Source organism: Bicyclus anynana, chromosome 12, assembly GCF_947172395.1.
Source record: "Bicyclus anynana chromosome 12, ilBicAnyn1.1, whole genome shotgun sequence".
Taxonomy (NCBI): domain Eukaryota; kingdom Metazoa; phylum Arthropoda; class Insecta; order Lepidoptera; family Nymphalidae; genus Bicyclus; species Bicyclus anynana.
In genome coordinates, this window is record NC_069094.1 from 11,290,424 (window position 1) to 11,317,684 (window position 27,261).

Sequence of the window (27,261 nt, forward strand, 5' to 3'; positions counted from 1 at the left end):
ATAAAAATAAAATAGAACTTCGCGCGAAAATTGTTGATTTCACGGAAAACAATAATTAGTTTAGGGACTATGTTGCGTTTAATCGTTAGTCTATGCTTGTCACAAACATATAATTTGTAAATATCATGGCACGTAAGTATGACTTGTATAGTTATCTTTACTAATTACTAATATACTATGAAGTGGTAAAGTTTGTGGTATTGAAGGGGGTAATCTTTGGATCTAGTAAACCATTTTGAAAACTCTGTTATTACTAGAAAGCCACGTTATTTGTGAGTGTATAGGCTATATTTTATCCCCGTATTCTCACGGGAACGGGAATTACGCGGGTGAAACCGCGGGGCGACGGCGGGTTAGGATAATATATTGTGTTCCTCCTTTACGCTAATTATTTACAACATAAAAATATACATGTATATTTTGATACTGCGGCGAACAACAAAACCATTACTGACATGACCAATTTTCATAATTTATGACTTTCTACTAAATTAGATAAAAAAAAGCTTTTTCTTTTTCAACCCACATCCCGGGTTTGATATTAAATCCACGTTAATGAAACTGATTAATGAGTTTCCTAATAACTTCTCCTCCATTATACCCTAAGCTGATGCCTTAATTTTTAATAACATTTTTATACAAATATGTAAGTATAATAGTATAGAAATTTTGAAAGCTTCACCGATGTTTTCTACCTTATATAAGATACTAGGTTTTACTCTTCTTGGTCTGCGTGGACTTCAGGCTGTACTTATCTAGACCCAATGTAAAATTATTGATTCTACCGCGAATTCATCCTAATGGATTACATTTTACGTCATCCCGTCTTTTAACTGAACGAACTTGGCTGAAAAGGATGTGGCAAGATTGTTTTGATTTTATAAAATACGGGGTATTTTTACAAGCTTTTTATTAACTTGCAATGTGAAAACTTTGCGATTTAAGCAGGTCATGATTGAGATATTGCTCTTGTAATAAGTACGAAGGTAATTTAATTTGTGTTTGATTCGAATAACAAGACCAAGCCATTGGGGTTTATTTTTTAGATGTTGTTTTCACTATTTTCCTTACAATTTTTATATTTTTTATCATTGTAAAAATATTATTGTACCTTAAACGAAATTAAGAAAAAATAAATTGCCGGTCGTTCTCAATTTTTGTTTAAATTAGGTTAATATTCATGTAATCACTTATTCTTATACCTCAATCGCACGAGAGTTTTTAACTGACGTTAAAATAGCGTTCAAATACAAAAAATACATTCCCAAGTACGTATGTGTTCACACGACGTTTTTAAAACAAGTCGCTTTTTAACTGACTTATTATTGAGCATTTTTATTTTCAATTTTAGCGTATAAAAGCTCCGAACGTTATAAAAAATTAAGCTCTCGTGCTTATGAGGACTTAGAGTGTATTGGTGCACGTAAATGTAAGTCATAGTTAATGTTACCTATATATTAGCCTATTATATAATGTTACCTAAACAACTACGTCTGACGTCAATTAATGTAAACACGTCTCAAGATTGAGGACTCTACATGTTATGAATCGAGTTCAGCAAAGTTACAACTTTGAACCGCAGTTTATTGCTGCAATAAACTGATTTACACAGTTTACACGGGCTCTTAGCGAATGTTCTGTACTTGATTGCTTGAATAAGCCTTCTAAGTTTCGTATAATAGAAAATTCAGAATGTATTCATCACATGTCATAATTATTATGAACAGAAATTGCTTCTGAATGAATATACTGTGATTGGGCTTTATTTTGTCGTTCTTCATCAGTATTAACCCATATTCGGCTCACTGTTGAGCTCGAGTCTCCTCTCAAAATGAGAGGGGTTAGGCCAATAGTCCACCACGTTGGCCCAATGCGGATTGACAGACTTCACACACGCAGAAAATTAGGAAAATTCTCTGGTATCCAGGTTTCCTCACGATGTTTTCCTTCACCGTTTTGAGACACGTGGTATTTAATTTCTAAAAATGCACACAACTGAAAAAGTTGGAGGTGCATGCCCCGGGCCGGATTCGAACCTACACCCTCCGGAAGAGTATAGAACTATCCTACTAATATTATAAACGTGAAAGTTTGTATGGATGTTTGTTTGGATGTTTGTTACTCCTTAACGCCGCAACTACTGACCCGATTTGGCTAAAATTAGAAATGGAAATACATTTTACTAAACACGAAGGTACTTTTCATCCCGGAAAAATCCATGGTTCGCGAGGGATTTGTAAAAACTAAATCTCACACAGTCGAAGTTGCGGGCGTCCGCTAGTTATTATATAACTTTGCTATTCCATTTTTAAGTAAATTACATAGGTATGATATTTTAAGATATTCCTTTTTATTAATATATCTGGAATGAAATAATCATTTTATTTCTAAAGTATTTTAATTTAAATAAAGATTTATTTACACGGTCTTTAGGAATAATTGAACTAAACAACGTTTAATTTAATTTAACAGAGATTAAATTAAGTCTACAAGACTAGTCAGAGTCTGTTGTCAATTAATTTTGTGGCTTTTTGTTGTTATTGAAAAGGAAGAAAAAAATTTTGATGCTAACAAAGCTGTAAAAAAAGTTAGTATGTGTACAATATATTCAGTATAGTGAGGAGCAGTTTGAACTAAGCAATGCTTCAGAGATGCCATGCCCCATCATTATGGAACTACCCCCTGCCAATAAACTTGAAGCCCCATATCTTACTAATATTACAAACGCGAAAGTTTTTATGGATGTTTGTTTGCATGTTTGTTACTCTATTACGCCGCAACTACTGGACCTATTTGGGTGAAATTTAAAACGAAGATATATAATACCTTGAACCAACACATAGGCTACTTTTTATTACGAAAAAATCCATCGTTTTTGCGAGATTTCCGAAAAACTGATGGTTTGGATACTGAACCGAATTAGCTGAAATTTGGAATTGAGATAGATTAGAGCTTTATATCCAGGAAAAATTAAATTGTGTGTAGGTACCTAAATACCTACTTGTATTTCGCGGGTAACACCGCACAGGCACAGCTATAGCTTGGCAAATTCGTTCGTAACACTCCCGATGGTCCGCGCAGGCCGGAAGGGAGTAGCAATGCCCCAAGCGCACGACTTCATACCCGCGCAATCCTTCTCTCTGCCCCGCGCGCTCGACTTCACACCTGCACAGTTCTTTCTCCCCGTCGCCCGCATATCATGGGAATGTTGCCAAGGTATAGTTTGCCCATAATACAACCAACAACCAAACACTGCAGATCAGAACAAAAATATGCTACTTAGCGGTAGTATTATCCCGGACGAACACTTTAATAATAAAAAAGCATTACAACGACTTAAAAAACATTCAGTAAAAACATTGAATTTCCGGTATAAAGAGAATATTGATAAAGAAAATATAAATAAAGCATTCAGTTGTAAATAAATTGATTTTATTGCATCTCATTTTTGCTCGTTATGCACACTTCATTGCATCGACAAAATGGTGATTTGTTTGTTAGCAGTTTATTGGTTGTTCAACGTTCGCAATCCAATAAATAATCCGCTTCAGTATTGAAAATAGTTGCTTTTGATGCTGTGTTTTGATATAGAAACTACGGGTGTAATTATTTAAATAACGTGAATTCAAGAGGTCGAAATGTATTTTATTGTACAGTGAGCCGGTGAAATTTGCCGGTTTTTATAGCAAAGTAGCTGACGCCACGCGGTTTCACCCGCGTAGTTCCCGTTCCCGTAGGAATACTTCTATAATATAAAACCTATAGCCTTCCTCAATAAATGGGCTATCTAACACTGAGAGAATTTTTGAAATCGGACCAGCAGTTCTTGAGATTAGCGATCAATCAAACAAACAAACAAACTCTTCAGCTTTATAATATTAGTATAGATAAGCTTACGCTTGGCTACTATGATGCCTGATGTATATCTATAATGAGGACTAAAGTTGGGTCGTTTCTACCGTACACAACTAATTAAACTTAAATTATATTACAACAACACAAATACAACTAATTAAAATTCGTCAATCCCTTGCTTTGGTGTTCGAGTTCACTCATAAAACGCAGACCTCAGAAGACTTGAAAAACTAACGTTTCCATAAAAGTTGCTTTTTTGAAAAAGATTTTTCAAATCACTGTTGAGTTACTTGCCGGCTCTTCTCAGCAAAACCTGTCTTCCGAACCGGCGGTCTCTTTATAAATAGTCCTTGACGTTTTGAAATTGCTTGTAAACTAAGCCTAATGGAATGAATTTTGAATTTTGAAAATTAGTTGGCCGTTGGTCGTTTGGGTATTTCATACTTTGTCTTTCATCTATCATACTGAGGGATAGGACGTGTTAGACCTTTTGTTCCCTGAATTACACCTGACCTAAACCTTCAGACCGGAATGCTGCTTGGTGGCACAAATAATCTTGACGGTTAGTGCCAAACCAGACAAGCAAAAAGATCCCTAATCCCAAATTAGATGAGCAAAAACAACCCTTCTCCTACTCAATTAATTATTTACTGTATAACTTCTTCTTCTTCGTCGGCTTCTCCTTGTCCCGTTTATACGGGGTCGGCTTTTCCAATCATGCGGCGCCATTTTTGAACCTCATGATTGGTATGATTGTTTTGACTTGTTGTACGGTCAGTTGCCCCCTGACACCAAAGTCGTAATTCCTGGAAGATTTGAACGTTTCCGTTGGCCTATACGGAATCTTTCGCCGCCGCTCTGATGGACGCTGCGACCTGAGCGCCCCCTCATAATCTAACTCCATACTCCTAGGTTGGGTTTGTTAAAGGAGTTTTCTCTTTGATCTTTACAGTCCGCGGTAGGTATTATATTTCCCTCCTACCCTTCAGTAATAGGCACGATGGGGACGCGCTGCCTAGGATTAAGGTTTCCCCGAGAGTTACCTTATAACTTCTAACGATAGAATAATTAATCAAATTATATATCTAAGGGTGATTATAATAAATGTATAAGGTATATAATTTATAATTTGATGCGAATAAAGGTAAAAAATTAAAGAACACTATACCTAAGCCTTATAACGTTCTCATCATCCCATTATGTGTATAGCTTTATACTAAGATCGTTTTTGTATTACACGAGTAAGATTTCTTTCATCGGGGCAAAATAAATAATGGATCGGCAAATAGGTTGAGTAAAATGTTATTTATTTAGAATTTTCAGAACAGTTTCTTTATTCAGTATTATTGTAAAGCAAAGGGGAGAGTAAATATTCGTTTAGCCATTAATAAAACCGAATAATGCGTTATTTGTTTTGTTCCCACCGAAAGGGTTTTTTGTGAAAAAAATGTATCGTTATTAACCATAAATATACGTAACCTACCAATAAATTGTTTGATGTTAGTATTTGAGGTTTTGTGATTGAAACCACAATACTAATTAACCTAAAATTGGCACGTCTACCGTCAAATGTTGTTACATAGGTGTTGACTTTAAATTACTATACTCGTATACGAGATTATTAACATTAATTTTAATGCAATAAATTAATTTCGGTATTAAAGAAATATGACAAACTCCAATCACACTGAATTAGCATAATTTTAGGCATGCAGGTTTCCTCACACTGTTTTCCTTTAACGTTGAAATGACCAAAGCTTCGTAGAGTAGAAGTTTCTAACTAAAGCTCTACGGAAAGGAGCTTGAATCAAATCAGAGAGGCCAAAGCTTCAAAGGCTAGGCGTTTTGCTTTGTTGAAGGGGACTAGGTCTTGTTTGAAGACATGACGAACAACATATTTTTCTTTTTTTTTATTATTTTTCAAGTTAGCCCTTAACTACAATCTCACCTGATGGTAAGTGATGATGCAGTCTAAGATGGAAACGGGCTAACTTGTTAGGAGGAGGATGAAAATCCACACTCCTTTCGGTTTCTAAACGACATCATACCGGAACGCTAAATCGCTTGGCAGTACGTCTTTGCCGGTAGGGTGGTAACTAGCCACGGCCGAAGCCTCCCACCAGCCAGACCTGGACCAATTAAGAAAATCTCAATCGGCCCAGAACCTCCGTTTTGTAAATCCACCGCGCATACCACTGCGTCACGGAGGCCGTCAAAAAGTAAAATTTAATTTCTTTCCAGTTTTGAAGAGTCCAGTTTGACTATTAATTGTTGTACCACCAGTCTACTGATCCGGCAAGAGTCAACAGATGCTTTTTTAAAATAATAATTCCCCTCTAAAAGTTACAATTCTGTTATAGAACTCCTTCGACATCTCAAACGTAAACATCATACCAAACTAAACACAGTACAAATATTGTACAAAGGGCAAGATTTAGTTCAACGACGTTTCGTATTTCAGACGAGCGACATTTTGTATTTGAGCTACTAAGGCTATTATATTTGATTAACGTCAAATACAACTTCGTTGTAACCAAGTTGATTAAATAATAAACGGTTGAGCCCAAAGCCCTATCACAAATTGCGTTGATTCTTAGTGTGAGGTCTATAAATGCTGATTGAACATTATTGTATTAAATCCTTTGTTGACGACCTATGTTGGTAATGCTGTTGTATTCAAATAGGATATAAAGCGCTTCTTCTTTTATATCCGTGTTTATAGAGACTTATATATATATTTGGATCCGAGGATCGTTTACCTACTCCGCCACTAAATGTTGGAATATTTCCCCCCTCCAATAAAAAAGGTCAAAAGCATATTATATACTTTCAAAAAACTGATGAAACGATTTCTTATTGACAAACAGGTTGAATTCCAAGATCATGTGGCGGAGTTTTCATTTTTATAATTCTAATTTTTTCTGTAATTTAATATTATTTCATACTTTTTTTGTATAGGAAGTATGTGGCAAAAAGCTGAGTTAGGGCCTTTTTCTAGATTATGCCACATATTGCAAGGCATTCTTCTTTTATTGCTCCACTGTTTGCGTGGACAATTAAGCTATGTAATCATTTAGAATTTAAGTATATAATATGTGGCATTACTTAAAAATAAAGATCTTTCTTTCTGATGCCAGCCGTCTCATGCTTATCTTTATACTAGCTGTACTTAGTTTCACCCGCGTGGTTCATGTTCATGTTAAGAATACGGGGACAATATGCCTATGACCTATGGCCTTCCTCGATAAATGAGCTATCTAACACTGAAATAATTTTTCAAATCGGACCAGTACTTCCTGAGATTAGCGCATTCAAACAAACAAACAAACTCGTTACAAAACAAACAAATATCGTGAGGAAACCTACATACCAGAAAATTTTCTTAATTCTCTGCGTGTGTGAAATTTGCCAATCCGCACTGGGCCAGCGTGGTGGACTATTGGAAGGTGACTCGAGCTCAACAGTGAGCCAAATATGGGTTGATGAAGAAGGATATTTGCTTGTTAGTGACGAGTTGGAGACTTAAGTTGAATGGAGACCATCTTATCCTCGTTACTATAAGGATGATGACATACCATGAAGTTATCGCTTCTTAAAAAACAGGACATTTACTTGTTTTCATTACCTACTTTAAAAATTAATTCGGTAGTCATTTCGGACGTTGATTAAGGTAAAAGTTAGCATACGAAACTGTATGTAAACTAAGTTATATATAAATCTTACCCTATCAACGTCGAATATAACAGGTTTCGAACCAGTAAGTTAATTAAGTAATAAACGATCAGGACCCATCGTGATTGCGTTGAATCTAACCCTCGTATCGTCAAAACTACCGAACTGTTATTTACCTATCTATCTAAAATACTGACGGGTTTTGGTCGATTGAAATTATGTAATGAAATATTAACATAGAATATAATGATTGCACTGATTTAAGTTTACCAATTTTTATGTTGGTAACCAAACCTAAAGTGTGGGTAAGATAAGTTAGCTCGTGGCCAAAATCGGAACACATCAGGTACCGCTACCTTATTGTCTATCTCTTTATACAGAATGCTCGGGAGTGTTTCCCATAAGTTCAAGGTGTCGACAAGTCCACTTATAGAAGCCGAACTGCGTAACATGTTTTCATACAAAGTAGGTAACTCAAATAATTCCGAATATCCATGTAACACACGCCTTTATCTATCCTTGCATTTTAAAATAATCGTAATGGTAAGAATGTTGCAACTAGCACTTCGCACTTCACTAATAAGTTACTTCATGATATTTATCAATGAATAAGGGACACAATTTAAGATGTTTGTAATGATGAGAAGAAAGATTTTCGGAGTTAGTCAAATTTAAAAATATTTACACATTTTTAATTCATTTTCCTTAAAGAATGTAACCCTAGAGTTATGGGCAATACTCCCAAGCACCCTGTACATCTCTAGGCGGGGAAACTAGTAAGTGAATATCAAGTAGGTCTCTTGCACGCACTTTTGAAACCTTATTCATAAAGGTTATTTTTTTGTTTTATTAGAAAACTTTCAAAATTAGTTGGGGGCCCAAATGATGGGTCATTTGGACCTCCCAACTAATTTTGATATCGGGACGCTCCTAGGCATCCTACTTCTCTGCTACACCAATATTTTTCTATACGTTACGTATAGAAAAATATTGATCACGCCCGTAAAGGAGAGAACGGAGAACGCAACAGTTTATTGACCCTAAAGAAGTATTATCGTTACATTTGCATGAGTCTAGATGTGCGACCCTTTCGTAGTAAACCGCAGTTTTACGACCCCGATAGGCGTATGTACGGCATCAAGTTATTTTACTTTTACTATTTTATTGTTCGCTTTTTACGACTTGATGTTATAAATATGCCTGTAATAAATTATTAGTGATGATGGCAGACATGATAAAAAATAATTCTCATACAAAAGTTATTTATAAATTATATACAGTTTACTGTAAGTATAGCCTGCTGTTGGACCGACAGTTTTATAAGAAGATTAAAAACTACGAGTAATGAAATAAATTATTATTTTTGAATTAATATTTAAAAAAAATATTGTTGAGATAAATGTTTACTAATATTTGAGCAGTGTTTTGGTAATACCTAGGTTATTTTTCATTATTTTAATGTAATTAATAATACTTTACGTGTCTTCCGTTGTATTTGCATAGATTATGTCCCCTAGAAAAGATCGTGTCAAAAAGTATACCTATGCTAATCAAAACTTTGGTATTATTAGGAAAGAGCGTTTCGTTAAAAAACTTAAATCCTTAAAAAACGTAAATCCAATCGACTTGTGTCATAATTAAATATAACAATCCTAATCCTACCAACTATCTATACTAATAATATAAAGACGAAAGTATGTCTGTCTGTCTGTTACCTCTTCACTTTGAATTTTAGTATAATGAAAAATGGGAACTTGGAGCAAAAAAATAGGGTACATTTTGACCCTTAAATAAAAATACAAGGGGGTGTAATAGGGGTTGAAATTTTGTATGGAAAGTCCTTCATTTTTTTAATTACAGTTTTGAAAAAATGTTCATAAATCATAAAAAAATACGAAATATAGTGTAATTCGAGATTTTTTTACAATTCAACCCCTAAAGTGGTGCGATAGGGGTTGAAAGTTTACATTGATTTCCACGCGTACGAAGTCGCGGGTGACCGCTAGTAATATAATAAATGAGATTGTTTGTTACGCTATACCGCCTAATCAACTAAGCCGATTTCAAACATTCTTTCACCAAAAGCTACATTATTAGCAAATTACAAAGGCAATTTTTATATCCATATTTTGACTAAAACATCGCGGATGAAACCGCGGGGCGTTCATTAGTGTTTTTAACGATTTATTGAAGGCCTTGTATACTGATCAAACTGTTGTAGTAAGATAATATTACTTGTTTCACTAAGAAGCACGTAACACGGCGTTCGCTGTAACGTACATTAATTAAAGCTTCAGTAAATGATTTTAAGGCGGCTCCAACTGAATGGGTAATGAGCCACCGCATCTGAGTCTTTGTTCTGGCATATTCATTACCTGCTCCCATCGCAGTTTGTTTGTAAAAAAGCTTTGTTCTCCGACGTGCCCTCTCGAGGGAAACAAACAATATCTCTAACAATTTTGAGGTCAAGCGATTCCATCCGGCAAACATTCTGAATGGTAATTAAAAGTGCAAACAAGTCCACCGCTTATTAACAAAAGCTTAATTATTATTTGTCATCGTTATATATTTTTTAAATGAAAAGTAAATGTTTTTTTTAACATGTTTATTACGTCAGTTACACATTTCTATATAATTTCATTATTAGGATGTTTGTTTTTGTACCAGTAATTCATAAAGGTACAAAAACTTGGCATACAAGAATATTTACGAGATTGACTCATTTTCATGGTGATATATAAATCATGAAACAAAACTAAGGCTATTGATGACCATGAACTAATCTAAGCCTCACACCTATACTAATATTACATAGAGGTTCGCGAGGTTTTAGGGGGTAATCTTTAGATCTACTGAACTGATTTTGAAAATTCTTTAACTAGTAGAAAGCCACGTTATGTGTGAATATCATTGGATATATTTTATGTCCCTATTCCCTCGGGAACGGGAACTAATCGAATGAAACCGCGGGGCGTCTGCTAGTATCAGATAACTGCAGTGCTATTCTGTAACTATATTTTGTATAACTCGCAAGTGCGAGTTTCGAAATCACCTCTATCTTTCACAGTCTATAGTATCGTGTTAGACAAAGAGAGATAGAGGTGAATTGAAAACTCGCACTCGCGAGTTTTACAAAACATAATTACAGAATAGCCCTACTGGGTTTTAACGCACGCTTTACATCAATAATATTCGTTGTAAAGTCGAAAGTCGCCGCCATTCATCATTATTAGCCTGTTCTAACAGCCCACTATAGGGCCAGGTCACCCTCCTAATAGATAAAGGTATATGGAGCTTAAAACCACCACGCTACTCTTAGTCTTAGTCGAAGTAGAAAGTCGTCGTCATCAACCCTTATTCGGCTCACTGCTGAGCTTGGGTCTCCTCTCAGAATAAGAGGGGTTAGGCCAATAGTCCACCACGCTGGCCCAATGCGGATTGGCAGACTTCACACACGCAGAGAATTAAGATAATTTTCTGGTATGCAGGTTTCCTCACGATGTTTTCCTTCACAGATTGAGACACGTGATATTTAATTTCTTAAAATGCACACAACTAAAAAGTTGGAGATGCATGCCCCGTACCGGATTCGCCCCACACCCTCCGGAATCGGAGGCAGAGGTCATATTCACTGGGCTATCACAGCTCAGAAAGTATCGTAAAACAAAAATATTGTATTGTACAATCATTAACTTCCTCAATGTAATTCCTCTTCTGTTCTATAATAAACTTAATTACAAGAATTAACAATGTTCATTAAACGTAATTCACGGCTTCTTCATTCATAAAGAAACTTTTTAATATAATGTTATCCCGCTCAATTGTCACGCGCCATCGGGAGCGTAATCCCATTTGAATCTTAATTAATACTAATTAATACCGTTTCAATAGACAGTTATTCAAACAATGGTGTTTTAAAAATAAATTCCTTAATTGGCTTGTGTTAAATTTTCAAGACTGAAGGAACAGACCATTTTGTTTTTTTTTTTATTCTTTACAAGTTAGCCCTTGACTACAATCTCACTTGATGGTAAGTGGTGATGTCATCTAAGATGAAAGTGGGCTAACTTGTTAGGAGCAGGATGAAAATCCACACTCATTTCGGTTTCTACACGACATCGTAGCGGAACGCTAAATCGCTTGGCGGTACGTCTTTGTCGGTAGGGTGGTAGCTATCCACAGCCAAAGCCTCCCACCAGCCAGACCTGGACCAATTAAGAAAACGTTAATCGGCCCAGCCGGTAATCGAACCCAGGACCTCCGTCATGTAAATCGCGCATACCACTGCGCCACGGAGACCGTCAAAAGTGCTTTTGCGAAGTTATAAACTTTTCTTTAAAAAATATCTTCTCTTACCACTAAATATTTATACGTACAATGCTTTGAGTGTATGTCAATCTCAGTGTAAGTCCATAGTAGCTATCAAAATGAAGGAAGTGGAAAGAAACAAGAGAAGATAAAAGCCAAAGAAGAGATCGTTGGAGTGTGTGAAAGAAGATAATAAGTATGTGTGTAAGAGGAGTAATTATGGTAGAGTTGAATGTAAAAAGACAAATATTGCGTTGACCTCAATTATGCAGGATAACGATAAGGTGAAAATTAGGGACTGTTTGAGAATACGTTTTTATTTTACGGTAGATAAAATCCATCCGTATAAAACGGAAAAGTGGACGCTCTTGTATGACTCTCTATACAAAGAATACAAAAATTTTAATCCTAAAAGGCAAAATAACTCCATCATTTCATATTTTCGAGCCAATAACTTCGATAATATAAAGCTAGCTTCCTGGCAATAAACGTATTACTATTATTTACTACCACCATCATCATCATCATCATCATCATCATCATCATCATCTTCATTATCAGCCGATGGACGTCCACTGCTAGACATAGGCCTCTTTTATGGGCTTCCAAACAAAACGGTCTCGAGCCGCCAGCATCTAGCGGCTCCCTGCAACCCACTTGATGTCATCGGTCCACCTAGTGGGCAGTCGACCAACACTGCGCTTTCCGGTGCGGGGTCGCCATTCCAGCACCTTGGGACCCCAACGTCCATCGGCTCTTCGAACTATGTGGCCTGTCCATTGCCACTTCAGCTTCGCGACTCGCTGAGCTATATCAGTGACTTTAGTTCGTCTGCGGATCTCCTCATTTGATTCGATCACGCAGAGAACTCCAAGCATAGCTCGCTCCATCGCCCGCTGTGACTTTGAGCCTTCTTATAGGGCCCATAGTTAGCGACCAAATAATTACCATATAACATTGGATTTGCTATAAGTGTTACCTTTGCAGGAAACTGTTATTGTATTAGTACCATGAGGTTAAACCACATTTCCCCAATTATAGTACCTAGCATCAAAGTTATGAGTTAAGTTGTGGAAAGTTACGACATCGAAACACGACCTACCTACCGCATTAAACTGATTTAGATAGTTTCTAACTTTATAACCCCTTCTTTGAATTTAGTTAGTTGTTCCCAGTTTAATATGAGTAAAAAACCGGCCAAGTACGAGTCGGACAGCCACACAAATGATTCCGCACCATTAAACAAACATAATAGTCAAGCTTGTAATGTCAATAAAGCATCATTAGAAATACATCGTACAATAAGCAATTGGCTACACATTTTAGTACAGGTGAGACAGACATACAGACCGAGAGATGAATTATAGAGAGCGATTTAATAATACGGTCACGTGCACTCTTTGGGTAAAGAACCCTAAAACTGAAGAAGATATTCAAATGTTATGTCGAGTTCTCAGGTCAATTCTCTATTTTCTTAGTTTTTAATACATCTCACATCAGAATGTATACTTAACACGAAAACTTTATCTTAATATCCTCTAATACCATAAAACTAAAAAATATTAAGAGACCTACTAACATTTTTAATGTGAAAGTTTTGTAGGATGGATAAATATGTTACTCAATTATAAAATAGGTACAGATTTAATATATACGACATAGACTCAGTTTATCCCGAGAAACTAAAGAATTCCTGTGCGATAGTAATCCAAAATTGACACAGACAAAATCACGGACATAAGCTAGCAATGTTTGTAAGCCAATGGACCGGACAATTTTGGGTCTGCTAGTTGTATAAACATTTCCCTTCGATATTACCTAAAATCCATATTTACAGTTAAACCGTCCCAGTAATTTGATTATTGATGAAATCCTCACAACTATTCTGTGCGTATTGATATAAGATCAACCACGGATCAACCGCAAACCGAGGTACGTCCCCAAGGACGCACGTACATCCAAATTAAATACCAAATAGCACAGTAATAAGGATTATTATTCTATCATGGTTTAAACATTAATTGCTGTTACCATGCTTACTGTATTAGGTTTAATTAGAATATTTCAGTCTAGCGTAAGTTGTAATGATGATGGCCTGTAATTGCACTGCTATTTAGTAAAGCGGAATAAATAACATAATAATTATTGCGTAAATATTGAAGCTGTGACAGAGTGAATATGATCTCTGCCCTCTGATTCGGATGGCATAAGTTGGCATCCGGTCCGGGGCACGCAGCTCTAAATTTTCAGTTATAAGCATTTTAAGAAATAAAAAATAACGTGCTTCAAACTGTGAAAGAAAAACATCGTGGAGGAAACCTGCATACCTGAGAATCTTCGTAATTCTCTTCGAATTTTAAGTATGACAATCCTTATTTGGTCAGTGTGATTAACTATTAGCCTAACAACTCTCATTCTGAGAGGAGCCTCGTGCTCAACAGTGTGCCGAATATGGGTCGTATAAGATGAAATAATGGATACCATATTTTACAGATAAAGTTTGTTCTTAATATGCCTTGTATCAGAAAATCCCAAGCGGACTTTCACACTTTCCATGCTATCATATCAAAAGGGGCAAACATTGTAATATACTCAAATCGAATTAAAATAAACGTATGAGAAACCCTAATTAGTAAAATATATAAATAAAAAGGAGAGTTATTCTGTTGTACATACAAAAATCAAAAGAAATAGTTTTCACATTTTTGTCACATTGTTCATTAATGGTAGGCGTCCACTGATCCGCATCCTACGTAGCGGCGGACGTATCGCATCAAACGGATTTTCAATATCATGATAGATAAAATCCGTTCGATGCGATCCGTATGATGCAGATCAGTGGACGCACTTGTATAACTTTATAAACAAAGAATCATACGATGCATACGATGTAGATCTGTGACACCTGCCGTAATGCTCCCGCCTCTTGGTCGTAGCATAATGTTATAACATTCCTCGATAAAATGATTATCCAACACAAAAAAAAAGAATTCTTCAATTTCCTGTACCTGTATATCCTAAAATCATCGCTTTCCAGCAATCAAAAAATTCTTTAACTTTTTAATATTAGTAGGTATAGATTAATCTAGCATATGGTAATCTAGTTTTTTGTATTCAGAAACATTGCTGCTTGTCATCTGTACATCGGACCAATAACAAAATGTGTTTCAGGCTTTTAAAGAATTCGGTTATCCGCTCCACATCACCTCATATCGCAGTCATTATTCTGAGGACACAGATGGAAGCTGGTTCCTCAATTTGAATATACGAACCTCGCGCTCGAAGTTGGAAATTCTCAAAGCATTTTTTCAGGCTGAAATGATTGTATATACTGGTACGAAACCAAAGTCATAGGAAATAGTGGAAAAAATCGCATGATTTTTGGTTTTTGGCAACGCAAAGATAGACATTTTTTTTATAGCTTTATGTAGCGGTTGCCAAAATAAAGTTGAAATCATTCATTGTACTAGACCATCCTATTATTGGTCCTAACATATGAAATTGACGATTAGTTGTTTGCGTAACTGTCAAAGTGAAGCTTGACTGGGCCCGCTAGTCTTATTATACAGAATGCTCGGGAGTATTTTGTTTATTTTTTAGAAGTTAGCCCTTGATTACAATATCACCTGATGTTAAATGATGATGCAATCTAAGATGAAATGGGCCTTTCGGTTTCTAGACAACATCGTACCGGAACAAAATCATTTGGCGGTACGTCTTTGCCGGTATGATGGTAACTAGCCACGGCTGAAGCCCCCCACCAGCCAGATCTGGACCAATTAAGAAAACTTCAATCGGCCCAGCCGGGGATCTAACCCAAGACCTCCGTCTTGTAAATCCACCGCGCATACCACTGCGCCACGGAGGCCGTCGAAACCAAGTAAATGAAGCAGCGGTTTGGTCCTGCGATGTGTAGAGCCTCATGTCAGGACCTTTGTTAGAGCAAGTAAGGGAGCGGGAAAGATTTCCTGTGACGCATGCCTCGGGCTAAGTCCACAGGCTATGAAGGACGTAAACTGAATATGGCGATGAAATTAGTTTATATTTTTTGTACAACTAACTATATTAATTAAATATTACACAAAATCATTACTTTTTTCGGTTAACTTGAGCTCTATGATTTTTTGGAGTTTACTCCTTAAGAATCGATTTTTCATTTACAGCCCCCGGTATGAAAAAATATGGGCAGTAAAATTCGATGAAGGACAGCGTTGCGGTCTGCTGCTCCTCGGTTGAGCACCTTTCACTTTTCAGGCGTAGTATTCAAACGTAAATACAGTGTATGCTGCGAGGCAACATACACCTATTTAGACAGTCGATTTGAAAGAGTAAACTCCATTCGTGCGTCGGTTCGTGCTGAAACACATTTTTTTTTAAATAAATATGAATATTATGAAATTCAGAATCAATGTTTTTGTTTCAGATTTTAACTACAACTCGGGTTGAATTTTACTACATCAGGTATGTAACCTATCAAAATTTGTAGTGTTTGTATTTGTCTATGGATTATTGATACCTCCATATCCACCATAGATCATAGTTAAACAGATGGTCATTTCTAATGGTCTAAGATCCGTATTAGAAACGTCGTTCACCTATCTGTTCAAAGAATATATTTTAATGGTATATGATTAATTAGCGGAAGCCCGCGGCTTTAGTTTTTCACAAATCTCTCGGGAACCATGGATTTTTCCTAGATAAAAATTAGTATTTGTGTTAATCCACGTCAAAGAGTAACATCAAACATTCATACCATCAAAATCAATTAGGTTTTCGCATGTTTTGGGAATCCATGGATTTTTTAGGGATAAAAAGTATGTGTTAATCCAGAGTAAAATCTATTTCCATTCCAAATTTCAGTCAAATCGGTAGTTGCGGCGTTAAAGAGTAACAAACATCTAAACAAACATCCATACAAACTTTCGCGTATATAATATTAGTTGGAAGTAGGATGATAGTTAATAATAGTTCGACCAGGAAATTTTTAGGCAACCTACTCGCAATATATTTTTTAACGTACTAAATTTAAAATAAAATACTTATCATCCAATAAACAGATGGGTAGAGGTCGTTTTTAAAACGTACCTTCTATGTAGCTTATTGGTTGCTTGCGTAACTGTACTAGCCCGTGGGGTGAAGTAGAATAAGTCAAAACGAAGCTAGACAGGGTAGTATAACCAGTAGGTACACTATTTTTTATAGTATTATAATACTATTTTAACTCTATAGGTGTTAATAATTAAAAATACATAAACTTTCCACTTTCAAAGATTAAGCCAGCAACAAATCTCGCTGAGCTCGGAAATCCCGCTCAGAATCTGTGCGAGAATTTCCCTGCATTCGCTATGACATTCAAATAATAACAAACATCCAACTTGTTGTAGGAAGATATTTCAAAGTTGTAGTCACAAAAATGGTGTTGCATTTTTATGAATACGAACCATAGCAATAAAATTTCTGTGTTATGTAAAATAGAAAGACAAAGATTAATTCAACATTGTAAAGGAATTTATTTATTGTTCTAACTTCTATAATTATCGTACAATTTAATTTCTTCAAGTGAGGTATAATCTATATACCGGAGTGGTGCTTTCAATAGTGTCCCTACAAAGGTGGAAGCACTACTTACCACACTACTCTTTTTTATTCGATGATCTTGAGACTTGAGTTGGCCGCCATAGGCTTTCGCCGTGAGACAACCGATAGCGCGGGTCAGTCTACCATTAGCGCCATCTAGTTTTGGCGGAGTGAATTAATCTTGTTACAACATATTTTATTTTAAACCGACTTAAAAAAATGGTGAAGATTCTCAATTCAACGTGTATGTTTTTTGTTCATAGCAATATACAGTATTTTATTGTATTACGCAGATATACGTACTAATTCAATAAGCAATTAATAATTAATATTATCATTTAAGTTCATGTTAGAGCTAAATATAAAACCTTTTCAGGCTCCAGACCAATTTATCCAACCTGAATAGAATTCAATGATATGGAAAATCTGAGCTATTTTTATCAAACTTTGTGGAATATTAATACTGGGAGTACACTGCTATACAGCAAATAATATAATGTAAGAAAAATATTATGTTGAATCTCTAGTATATGTTCAGATAACGCTTTATTTGTTTTTAATTTAAAATAAATTATGTTTATTATCTTAAGTAAAGAGATGATGAAAGAAATTTTTTTTTGCTTCTTTGCTACGATTCGACTCAAAAAACACTTCGCCGTTTTCAAAAATTTCATACACTATTATAAAGCTATTAGCAAGTAACCTATGACATATTTTACTCCTGTATTCCCACGGGAAAGGGAACTATGCAGGTAAAACCGTGGGACAGCAATGCCTATAAAACAAACGACAACTCGTACAGGGACCCAACCTTCCAAACAAAATAGTCATTCTCCTTTGTATGGATACGCTCAACTAGTTTCGAATCCATCAGGTTCCTAATCATGGGCTTGATGTAAAGAAAACTACGTGCCACGTAGCACGTGTTGTGAGGTAAGGGGGACTGAGGTGGGGGGATTTTACGGCTTATAAGGAATTCTGATGGTTGAGTCAATCATTCATACCGACGTAGGTCGGTAAAAAGATTAAAGATAACAGGCTTTCTTTCATCTATACTTATAATAAATCTGTAGAGAGGTCAATTCTGTACATGAAATATATTTCCAAAATAACTATCAGGGGGTGATTAGTGATCGATACTGATGCCAAAAATGCAATCAGTAAAATTTTTGTCTGTCTGTCTGTCTGTCTGTCTGTCTGTCTGTCTGTCTGTCTGTCTGTATGTTCTTTATAGAAACAAAAACTACTGGACGGATTTTAACGAAACTTGGTACAATTATTCTACATACTCCTGGGCAGGTTATAGTATACTTTTCATTACGCTACGATCAATAGGAGCAGAGCAGTGAAGAGAAATGTTGAGAAAACGGGAGAAGTTACTCCATTTTTTAAGCTTCCGTCGCGTGTACAGCCTTAATAGTTAAAGCTACATAGAAATCATATATGACGGAAATGTTTTCCTTAAAATTATCTATAAAAACACAACAGCATATATATGTCTATCTCTTATGGTTGACTCACAATAACACGTGTAACTCCCGATAGCTTAGCAGTTCGGAGCTTTCTAATTATATTTGTCTACTCTTATGTTTATAACACTCATCACTCATCCCTAATAAGAAAGTTAACATTATTACCTATTAAATAAAAAAAGAATCATAAAAATCGGTAAATAAACACCAAAGTTATACAAGAAATATACTAATCCATCGCGCGTGAATACTAATTCATGCTATATGGATTATTTTTGTGTAACGGTTGCCGCGACTTGCGGTGGAAGGAATAAATAAAGAAGTGCAGCCTTAATGAGTAGGATAGGGGTAGGGTAGGGTAGGGGTAGAGTAGGGGTAGGGTAGGGGTAGTGTAGGGTAGGGGTAGGGCAGGGGTAGGTTAGGGTAGGGTAGGTTAGGGGTAGTTAAAAGTTTACAACGACTTTCACGCGGACGTAGTCGCGGGCGTCCGCTAGTAATAAATAATAGTAAATAATAAATAATAGTAAAGAGCAATTCGAGCAATATATCAATTAAAATCACGCGAGTCCCTTCGTCAAAAGTTTAAAGAAATAGGTATACTAACAGTAGCCTGTCAATATGTATATAACAGTACAGTATATGTAAGACAAAATATTAATTTGTACAAACGAAAAGGAGAATTAAACCCACGTCTTACTAGACACGGGCATAAGTTAGTTATTTCTGCATATCGTCTCCAAAGAGTAAAAAAATCTTTTGTAGGTTTGGGTGTACTCTTCTATAATAAGATCCCCAAGACTGTGATGGACCTGCCAATGCATAGCTTTAAGCAATGTGTTAAAAAACATTTACTTAGTCGAGGGTACTACATCATTGATGAGTTCCTTAATGACAAAGATGCTTGGAGTCCGTTGGATCAGCTTCCACCTTCACACAGGAAGTAAAACTATAAGAAATGTAAACAGTAATTGTTATCAATTGTAAATTATAATACTGTATGACTTTTTCAAAAGAGCAACTGTTGAGTTTCTTGTCGGTATCTTCTCAGCAGAACCTGCCTTCCAAACCGGTGGTAGAATCTTTACAAATAGTCAACTGACGTGTCAAAAGTGCTTGTAAACTGAGCCTACTTGAAATAAATGATTTTTGATTTTGATTTTGATTTTGATTTAATAAAGATGATTACCTACATAATACCATTTCGCATAGGTAATTATTTATCGTCACGAACTGAAATTGTTTATGTATACCTGCGTTCTAATGAAGATTTGGCAAAGGGAAAACTCTTGAGTCATCAAACTAAATGTCCGAATTATTTTGCAATTATTTTTTAAACTATTATTTTTATTTAGAAATTAAGTCAAAAATGTTTTCAAGGCCGTGAATATTCTTAAAGTAAATTATAACAAAATAAATGATAAAAAGTTTATAAATAAAACTGCGTAGTGTTAGCAACTAAGTTTTTACTTTTTCTTTGATATTGTGAACAAGTAATAATAATAAAAGAATGCCTATCAAGATTTTCTCGTAGGCATCTATAGGGAAGAAACTTAAATTAAACAAACTGTAAATAGGCTTTCAAGTTTTCTAAAATTGATTTAGGCACTTCAGTTTCTAGGGAATTTAATTTATTTTGTTTGTGTTAAGCTTCGTAATCTGTCTCAAATTCCAAAGTGACGATAGCAGCCAGTAAGAAGTTTTTCAATTAAAATCAAATCACAAATCTTTAAGTATTACTATTTAAACTGATTTAGAATAAAATCCTTCTCTTCTATAAGAACGAAACCGTGGCATAATAAGTCGTTGAAATAAATTATTTGTAAGTAATGTTGGACTTTTAACAGATTTTTCAAACTACATAGTTCTTATTGATATTTTTCCTCAATCTCGACAAGATCGATTTTCAAAGGTATGTTCTGGGAATTAATATATTTACAATCTATGCATCTATGACATAATATGAAAAAATAGAAGAAACCAAATCATGAATATTAATAAAATTAGAGAGGAGACGATAAAAAGAAGTAAAAGGATTTTCAAAAAGTTTCCCTAAAAATTATTAGATTACAATTAAAAAGTAGACCAACTGATTTTACGCTTTAAAAGAAAATTATCAAAATCGGACCACTCTCTAAAAAGTTATGCGTGTTCATACATAAAAAATATACGCGTCGAATTGACACCCTTCCTCCATTTTTCGTCGATTGAAAATGCTACGGTTAGACAAAGTTTACGCTGTTGAACATTGCGAATTACGTTGAAGCTTAGAACCCTGTAACAAATTATTTACTTATTTTGATTAACTACCTAATTATTACGCTTGACTGAATTTGTTTAATTAAACCCGTTGCGATTTATTACTGATCGTTGATACAAGTAGATGATTAAGACGTTCATATTTTATCTACTTCAATTCCAGAACGTTAAGGACTTTACACTACACTTACATTCATAATTGAATATTTTCTACATATCGCACCTCCGGTAGTACAAGGGCATAAAGCAGTTTTTGTATATTTTCTAGTTTTGTCTTTGTCACTCGAGCAATAAAAATATTAAAAGACATATTTAACGTAATGACTTTAGAACTCCAAATGACAACTGCTTTACTCGCGGCGCACGGCGCAACTGACCAATGAGAATTTGTAAGGCAAAGATTGTAATAAAACGCGCCAAAAATGACAATGACTGCTTCTCTCTGGCATAATTTGACGGATTCGAATAGGTGTCTTTTTATTACCAGTTGAACGATCATTTTTAAAACACTTAACTCATTTTCACAAATTTTGACAATTCTGCCCTTGACCACTGAAGGTGCGATATATAATTTAAGTGGATAAATGGTGGTCAATGACGGATAAAAGTAGTCTTATTACCTACTTTCAATAAAAGAGGGAAGAATGGAATACAAAATAGCGACTTACTTTAGCTAATCGAAATAATATTATTATATATAGTATTTATGATCCGTTCAAAATTTCCAGGTAGCAGAAAATATCAGTAAAATACCAAATGCTCAAATATTTTGTCTTTTTTAAGATAATTTAAATAATTATATTTTTTTTAATTCTTGCGTCTTGTAGTCTCGATGTCAATGTAGCATTTTAGTACGATGGCAGCTTGGAATAAACTATATGCATAGGCTTTGTTTTATTAGTAATATAAGATAGATACTCGTATAAATGTATTTACAAATAATCCTTTCAAAAACCTGAAAATAACAAAAACAGGTGAGCATTCCAGTCATTTATTTAATTATTCTAATCTGTCGCATCGAAATCCAATGTGACGAGTACGCCGGAAAGACAAACGCGCCAATATTGCGAATTACGCTTGACTGAAGTCTTTTAATTAAACCCGACACGGTGAGTAGCTACGACAGGTAAACTGAAAGTGTGTGAACTGTCACAGAATAATAAACGCTATTGTAAGGGCCCTTTGGTATTTAAATTGTGTAAACATTGCCCCCGGTCCTCGCAATAACGGTCCAACGCTATTATTGTTTGTCCAAATTCCGTCAGCGTTGATAAAGATCAATCCTATCGGAAGTTAATTAAGTTTATTAGTATTGTGTAAAATCATTTTAGTGTAAGACTTAGTTTGGAGGCAGAAAATGGTAATTATTAGTATAAATGGTAATTACTTTAGTTGGAAGTTAATTACAATAGCTGAGAGTTCAGCAATGTCACGCATTGTAACAACCCGTTTTGTCAAGAATACACGACTAAGAATACTCTAGCTCGTGGTGACAGAGATCATCCATAGAGCACACAAACACAACTAGAGTTATCGAGTGCAGAAGATCAACTTGAGTCGTCGACTACATAATCTATAAGAGTCGAATCCTAGCGTTAGGTGGACGTAAGTTGACGAAATGTATTTCTTTTAAGACTCAAACCTTAACTTAGACGTTGAACCCAACGGCAGCGGCAACTTCTTACTGGCCTAATTTATACATCAAGTTAAAGTGAGACAGAAACAGAAGTTTTGTCTACATTTCGCTTTCAACATTCAACATTCTTCCTTAAAGATTGTGTTTAAGGTTAAATTTGCAAATGCGACTACTTGAATTGAGTGCCAAGAACTTGAGTGACAAGTGTTTGGCACTCATTTAGTAGATTGTGCATCCACTTTTTAATAGGAGATCGATGGTATCAATAGAAATACATTCCGTCTCCTTTATATCCTTTTATTAAAATTACTAGCGTTATAAAAGGTTATTCTTTTATTCTTCATCTACTCATATGATGTTTATTTTCATTTAGCAGTTTACAATCAAACTCGTTCCTTGAAACTCATACAAGCATTCATGTGAAGTTTTACAACGCGGGACACCGCAATGTTTGTCTAGGATGGGCAGTCGGCTATGTTCTCTCTTTTTATTTTCAAATAACATACTGTTTTATAACCTCCGATGTAAAAGGCGCTATAAGCTTGGCCGTGTGTTTGTGTACGTATTTGGATATCTCTGTGTTGTGGGTTTCCGTATATGTATGTGCTCGTTGTTGGGTATCGGTGTATCTGTGGTTGTGGACTTTTCACTCTGTAGTAGTCTGACATTCATTCTCACGTTGTAGACTCGATTTTCATCTTGTTGATTGATTATTAGGTAGGTACTAGCGGGTGCATCTTGGTTTCTGTTCCCGTGGGAATACGAGGATAAAGTATAGCCTATGTCACACTTTTTTTTTATTATTCTTTACAAGTTAGCCCTTGAAAGTGGTTCTGCAAGCAATGTTTGCTTTAATATGATTTTGCATACGCTAAGCATGTTAGTTCATAAGTTGATTTTTTTGTATGTGTAAAAATATGTAAAAGTCGCTAGCAAACTTAATAAATAAATAAATAAATAAATAAATTGACCTCAATCTCACCTGATGCTAAGTGTTGATGCAATCTAAGATGGAAGCGGGCTAATTTGTTAAGAAGAGGATCAGAATCCACACCCCTTTCGGTTTCTACATGGCATCGTACCGGAACGCTAAATCGCTTGGCGGTACTTCTTTGCCGGTAGGATGGTAACTAGCCACGGCCGAAGCCTCCCACCAGCCAGACTTGGACCAATTAAGAAAACCTCAATCGGCCCAGCCGGGGATCGAATCCAGGACCCCCTTCTTGCAAGTCCACCGCGCATACCACTGCGCCACGGAGGCCGTCAAAATTAATTGTAACACGCAATTAATGTAGCTTTCCGTTTGTGAAAGATTTTTTTCTTTTAAATCAGTTTTGTGCTTTAGCCGTGAAAGGGTAACAAGCAATCTCACTTTCTATATTCATACTAACTATATTATACATATAAGTGGGATTATAATATAGGTAAGTATGGATTTAGAAAATTAACGACGCGAGCGTTTTATGAAAAGATTCCATATTTTACTATTCAAAGATAAGAACACTTCGTTTATGCTACTTAGCTTAGATGTCCACTTGCTTATAAGCTGCATTTTGAAAAATTCTGTTGAAACAGTGATATTTAAATTTTGACATACTTCTCTTTTTTTTTATTTAACACTAATTAAGCTTTGTCTTCGTTTCATAAAAGCCGATTATTTTCAGATAAACCCTATGTCCGATTTTATTGAAATAGCTATAGCCTTATTGTTCCAAGCAATGCTTGATATGTTTGTGAAAAAAAGTATTTGGAAATGTCTGTTTAATACACAGAAAACCCGATACCGATACTTTTTTAACAGTGTTATGTTTTTTTAATTGTTTGAACTAAAAATAAAACGATAGAAACATTTTTAGGTAGACAGTAGACACGCTCATCTGTAAGAGCGTGTAGCAATGCTGAGTTTTTTTGAGTTCCCGGAACTTACCTAAATGTACTGAGAGTTGCCACCCTTGGAGGTTTTAGTAGAAAAGTATCTTGGAAGGAAATCCTTTGTAACCAAAAAAGTATATTAACAATGTACTTTTTAGTTCATAACATTTTTAACTGATAAAATTTTACATTTTTTATTTTCTAAACAAATTAAGGAACCGTTGAGATGTTATTTGCACAAAACGATCCTTTGAATTGGATCGTCGATTTACGATTGTAAAAGTTCTCTTTGCCTTCTGATCAAATAATAACAGATATTGCCTCTGGGAATCAAGTTGAAAAGTTATGAAAACAAGAACATAAAAGAAATGAACAAATCAGTCATTAGAGTATAACTTTTCACTTCTTCTTCAACAAAATACATAAGCTTATTATCTTTCGGTTGTTTGTGTTTCGGGAGTTGGGAAGTCAGTGGTACACCCCTGTGCCCCGGAGAGCATATTAAGCCGTCATTTCCAGTCATAATTATTAATATACATATTGAAGTATAGAGGACTGCATGTCAACAGCCTGCAGACTATTTGACATGAAAGTATTCAGTGTTGTTACCGGATGTTATCAATATTATGACAGCCGGATACAGTCTAAGACACGTAGTCATGCCAGTGATGAACACGGTGTCAATATACCAACTATTGCAGTGACGAGTCTACAAATACAAACCTTTCAGGGGAGTGAGGCTCCTGACAGTCTTGTCTACAGTGGTACCACAATGGTACTAAGTAGATACAGTTTAATTAAGGTTTATTTTAATTAAAGTATGATACACTGACTGTAGTGGTAATCGCAGAAATTCACTGTATGAAAGCGGTTTAGCATCGTGATGTTTGGAAGTGCCTACAAAAGTCCTGCAGTGGATACGACGACGACGACGACGATGACGACGATGATGACGACGATGATGATGATGATAGTGTAGTGACCGATATAGAGGCAAACCACCCTAAGCCCGCTGGCATAAATGACAATGAAGTTAGTCTGACGACGGACGACGCCGACGACGACGACGAATAGCGTAGTGGTTCTAAATTCTAAATCTACTATAAAGGTGTGCCCTTGCAGTCCACTAAAAAAATTAGCTATAAGGGTGATTAATATTTATACAATTAGTTCAAAGTTTGTATTGAACGCAAACTTATAGAAAAGTGTCTGAAAGTGTTAACGATTGTACTAACGATAAAAAAGCTTGGAAATTAAATGTACTACATGACACTTAAATTCCAAGATATGATGATGTTGTCTGATGTTTCGAAAGTGCTTGTACAGTAAGCCTAATTGAAATAATAATTGATGAATTTTGATTCGATTTGATTTGATTATATTATTCTTTAGCATCTGTTTGTGCTCATACATTATCATGCTTATTTCACCACCTGCTTAAGAGAAGATCTAGCTCAAAAACCTTATACTTAGTAGAGATAAGGGTTGTGCAATTGTGCCCTAGCGTTTTCTATTGATGATGATGATGATTTTGATGATGATGAATGTCAACAATTTTTTTTATGATCGCAAATAAAGCCTACATTTAGTACCTACAAAACAATGTTATTTTATTTTTAATCTACAACCAACAAATAGTATTTGTTTGAACGGCGTGAAAACTGATAGTACGAATGTATGTGCTTCCAAAAAGGTTTTATAGGAAATAAATTCATCTGTTCGAACCTTTCAACCCTATGTTTATCGACACCTATATTTGAAGGCAGTGTAACACTAAACGAGGTGCACAAAATATTGTTGCCTCGATAAGCCTTTTTAGTGTACTGACAAAATGTATGTTTTAAAGTAAATACTAGGTATCTAATAGTACAAGATCCGGCATAACAAATATATATCCTCATCTGTTATTTATTTGGGATGAGAAATAAATGATAGAAAATATTCACATTAATACATAGAGCCACAGTATAACCAGTAGGTGGACTTCATACTAAAGGTCGAAACGCGAGCTATACCTACGCACCTCGTACGTGGGGTGATCGTGGGGTGAAGACCGTTGCGACTGTGCCGCGGTGACGAACGCAGTGTATTGATTTTTTTAATTATGACGACTAGGAAAAAAGTTATTATTTTTATAAAGTTTGATTAATATTTTGTATTCTAAAGGCATAATTTAAAATATATATATATAAATAAATGCTTCAATGATAAAATTGTGTAAACAGGTAAATGACGTAAACGGTAATATAATATTATTAAATAATTATTTATTAACTTCTTCATTTAGGTTGTTTTCTTTGATTATTATGTAATACATAGATTTAAATCTTATGACATGTATGTTTTGTATACCTGTATTTTAATGTAATAAAGAAGTTAAGTAAAGAAGTTGTTTGAATTTAACAACATTATTGTGTTGCTCATACTTTAATGTATTTGAATAAAAAGAGTAAAGAGCCAGCTGATATAAATATACCTATCCAGATTTTTTTTATTAAACTACTAGCGAACCCGGTCAATTACAATTTGTTTTTTGTAGTTCCTTCCCTACATACCAAGTCAGGATCAATTTTTTATCGTCTATTCTATAGTGTGGGGGTATCGTTATTGGTA

The 27,261-nt window shown here is 35.2% G+C and overlaps 1 protein-coding gene across 1 annotated transcript in view; it reads left to right on the forward strand.

The window, feature by feature from the left end:
* The window catches only part of LOC112051672 (poly(rC)-binding protein 3), a 326,225-nt gene that overhangs the window by 88,410 nt on the left and 210,554 nt on the right, over positions 1-27,261 (forward strand). Inside the window, exon 3 of the mRNA XM_052884856.1 lies at positions 16,259-16,296. The gene's annotated coding sequence lies outside the window, so the exon portion shown is untranslated. The remainder of the gene's footprint in view (positions 1-16,258; positions 16,297-27,261) is intronic.